The sequence below is a fragment of the Xyrauchen texanus genome, chromosome 40, assembly GCF_025860055.1.
Source record: "Xyrauchen texanus isolate HMW12.3.18 chromosome 40, RBS_HiC_50CHRs, whole genome shotgun sequence".
Classification (NCBI taxonomy): Eukaryota; Metazoa; Chordata; class Actinopteri; order Cypriniformes; family Catostomidae; genus Xyrauchen; species Xyrauchen texanus.
This window is the reverse complement of record NC_068315.1, coordinates 29888906-29893784: the sequence shown is the minus strand read 5'-3', so window position 1 is coordinate 29893784 and position 4879 is coordinate 29888906.

The window sequence follows — 4879 nt, the reverse complement described above, 5'->3', positions numbered from 1 at the left end:
CAGTTGATACCAGGTTGTGTATGCTTGTCTTCAATTTGTGGGATGTTTTTCACATGTAAGCATTCAAACTTAATAAATAAATAAATATATATATTAATCGCAATCTTCATGAACGGTCTAAAATTGTATTCATAAATCCCAAGATCGATCTTTCACACATTGTGCAACACTACTACAATGAGAGGAAATCACTCGCATTTGCAACCAAATTTCGCGCTATGTGATTAAAGTAAATATATATTTGGCAACTGGCAATTACTCTCCTGTAATAGTGTAGTTTAGTTGTAAAGTGTTCAGCAGCAAGATCCTTTCACAGCGTGTTGCGGGTAAGAGTTGTTCCGTGTAATGTGTCCGAAGACAAGATCCACGCAACCCATTTGTCATTGAATAATGTTTGTTTTAATACCCTTTTTTTCTTTACAGTCAGATGTTGATCAAAAACTACCAAAATATATTTGATCTTAATCATTCATCGCACATGAGAGGATTTGAATGGCTTTACCTCATATGTCAACATTCGCTCAATTAAAGGCGCTGTTTACAGAATTTTTTTGTAAAAGAGACCGTACCGGTTTTACCACGTTTTCAACATATCAATGTCAATATTTGTAAATTGTACAAATTATAATTTATTGATTGATTTATTTGTTCATTTTTAAAAAGACAAAATGTGACCAAAATGATGAAAACGTAATAAAATATAATTAGTCAAATTAATATTTTCCTAATAAATCTAGTTAATAGGTCCCCTGTATAATTAATGGCATTAGCTGGGAAATAATGTATTTAATATGTAACAAAAGGGACATTATAACTGAAATAAATCCCTACAAATCTATATTGAATCGAATCGAGAGCTTGTGAATCGGAATCTAATTGAATCGGGAAATCTTTATCCCGCCTTCAGCTTGTTCAAAACTGCGTTATCCCGCCTTCAGCTTGTTCAAAACGCAGCAGCTAGGCTTTTAACAGGGTCAAGAATGAGGGATCACATTTCTCCGGTTTTAGCATCTCTACACTGGCTTCCAGTGAAATTCACAGTCGATTTAAAAATTTTTATTTTTGTCTACAAGGCACTATATATTGTCTCGCGCCCCAATATATCAGTGACCTTCTATACCCTTACTCCCCCACCAGAACGCTCAGGACTTCTGGTCAACTTTTATTGAAGGTTCCTCGTTGCCGCTATAGATCTAAGGGTGGCCGTGCCTTTTCTGTGATGGGTCCTAAACTCTGGAATAGTCTCCATTTACATGTGAGGTCAGATTCATCACTAGCCATTTATCGGTCTTTTTTAAAAACACATTTTATTCTGTGGCTTTTGAATAGATCATTGAATAGGATGAAGAGGATTAATACATGATGTTGTATTTAAATGCTTTTACTTATGTTATTATGTTTTATATTTAATTTTAAATCAGCCTTTAAATCAGTTTTTATATATTTTGTTTGTTTGATCTGTAAAGCACTTTGGGTCAACTTCTGTTGTTTTTAAAAGTGCTCTATTAATAAAAGTTGACTTGATCACAAGTTCAGCCAACAAAAACTTGGATAATTGATCTCAACAGCAGTTATTCTAACTTTACATTTTAAGTTATGAAAACTGAAAGGTAAAATATTTATTTTAACAGTGAGAGGTGGTGTGTCTTGTAGTACAAAAAAACACAAAAGCGTGTAATGAATAAAATTGGAAAATCTTTGCAGATGATGATAGATATATAGATAGGCAGACAGACAGATAGTTAGATAGATGACATATAGATAGACAGACAGATAGATTGATAGATATATAGACAGACAGACAGATAGATTGATAGACTGATAGATATACACTCACCTAAAGGATTATTAGGAACACCATACTAATACTGTGTTTGACCCCCTTTCGCCTTCAGAACTGCCTTAATTCTATGTGGCATTGATTCAACAAGGTGCTGAAAGCATTCTTTAGAAATGTTGGCCCATATTGATAGGATAGCATCTTGCAGTTGATGGAGATTTGTGGGATGCACATCCAGGGCACAAGCTCCTGCTCCACCACATCCCAAAGATGCTCTATTGGGTTGAGATCTGGTGACTGTGGGGGCCATTTTAGTACAGTGAACTCATTGTCATGTTCAAGAAACCAATTTGAAATGATTCGAGCTTTGTGACATGGTGCATTATCCTGCTGGAAGTAGCCATCAGAGGATGGATACATGGTGGCCATAAAGGGATGGACATGGTCAGAAACAATGCTCAGGTAGGCCGTGGCATTTAAACGATGCCCAATTGGCACTAAGGGGCCTAAAGTGTGCCAAGAAAACATCCCCCACACCATTACACCACCACCACCAGCCTGCACAGTGGTAACAAAGCATGATGGATCCATGTTCTCATTCTGTTTACGCCAAATTCTGACTCTACCATCTGAATGTCTCAACAGAAATCGAGATTCATCATGGAGATGAGTGGTACCCGGTGGGGTCTTCTGCTGTTGTAGCCCATCCGCCTCAAGGTTGTGCGTGTTGTGGCTTCACAAATGCTTTGCTGCATACCTCGGTTGTAACGAGTGGTTATTTCAGGCAAAGTTGCTCTTCTATCAGCTTGAATCAGTCGGCCCATTCTCCTCTGACCTCTAGCATCAACAAGGCATTTTCGCCCACAGGACTGCCGCATACTGGATGTTTTTCCCTTTTCACACCATTCTTTGTAATCCCTAGAAATGGTTGTGCGTGAAAATCCCAGTAACTGAGCAGATTGTGAAATACTCAGACCGGCCCGTCTGGCACCAACAACCATGCCACGCTCAAAATTGCTTAAATCACCTTTCTTTCCCATTCTGACATTCAGTTTGGAGTTCAGGAGATTGTCTTGACCAGGACCACACCCCTAAATGCATTGAAGCAACTGCCATGTGATTGGTTGATTAGATAATTGCATTAATGAGAAATTGAACAGGTGTTCCTAATAATCCTTTAGGTGAGTGTATATACAGACAGATAGATTGATAGATAGACAGACAGACAGATATATTGATTGACTGATAGATATATATACAGACAGACAGATAGATTGATAGATAGACAGACAGACAGACAGACAGATAGATTGATTGATAGATATATAGACAGACAGACAGATTGATTGATATATATAGACAGACAGACAGACAGATAGTTTGATTGATAGATATATATAGACAGACAGAGAGACAGATAGATTGATTGATAGATAGATAGACAGACAGACAGACAGATAGATTGATTGATAGATAGATAGACAGACAGACAGACAGATAGATTGATTGATAGATATATATAGACAGACAGATAGATAGATAGATAGATTTATAGACAGACAGATTGATAGATTTATAGACAGACAGATAGATTGATTGATAGATATATAGACAGACAGATAGATTGATAGACAGATAGATTGATTGATAGATATATATAGACAGACAGATAGATAGATTGATAGATTTATAGACAGACAGATTGATAGATATATAGACAGACAGATAGATTGATTGATAGATATATAGACAGACAGATAGATTGATAGATAGACAGACAGACTGATTGATAGATATATATAGACAGACAGATAGATAGATTGATAGATTTATAGACAGACAGATTGATAGATATATAGACAGACAGATAGATTGATTGATAGATATATAGACAGACAGATAGATTGATAGACAGATAGATTGATTGATATATAGACAGACAGATAGATTGATAGACAGATAGATTGATTGATAGACAGACAGATTGATTGATAGATAGACAGACAGACAGATAGATTGATTGATAGATATAAAGACAGACAGACAGATAGATTGATTGATAGATATAAAGACAGACAGACAGATAGATTGATAGATAGACAGACAGATTGATTGATAGATAGACAGACAGACAGATAGATTGATTGATAGATATAAAGACAGACAGACAGATAGATTGATTGATAGATATAAAGACAGACAGACAGATTGATTGATATATATAGACAGACAGACAGACAGATAGATTGATTGATATATATATATATATATATATATATATATATATATATACAGACAGATAGATAGACAGACAGATTGATAGACAGACAGACAGATTGATAGATATATAGACAGACAGATAGATAGATAGATAGATTGACAGACAGATAGATTGATTGATAGATATAAAGACAGACAGACAGATAGATTGATTGATAGATATATAGACAGACAGATAGATTGATAGATAGACAGACAGATTGATTGATAGACAGACAGACAGATAGATTGATTGATAGATATAAAGACAGACAGATAGATTGATTGATAGATATAAAGACAGACAGACAGATTGATTGATAGATATATAGACAGACAGACAGATAGATAGACAGACAGACAGATAGATTGATTGAGATATATATATATATACAGACAGATAGATAGACAGATTGATAGACAGACAGATAGATTGATAGATATATAGACAGACAGATAGATTGACAGATAGATTGATAGCTATATAGACAGATAGATAGATTGATAGATAGACAGACAGATTGATAGACAGACAGATAGATTGATAGATATATAGACAGACAGATAGATTGACAGATAGATTGATAGCTATATAGACAGATAGATAGATTGATAGATAGACAGACAGATTGATTGATAGATAGATTGATTGATAGATATACAGACAGACAGATAAATTGATTGATAGATATACAGACAGACAGACAGATAGATTGATTGATAGATATAAAGACAGACAGACAGATAGATAGACAGACAGACAGATTGATTGATAGATATAAAGACAGACAGACAGACAGACAGACTGACTGACTGACTGATTGATTGATTGATTGATAG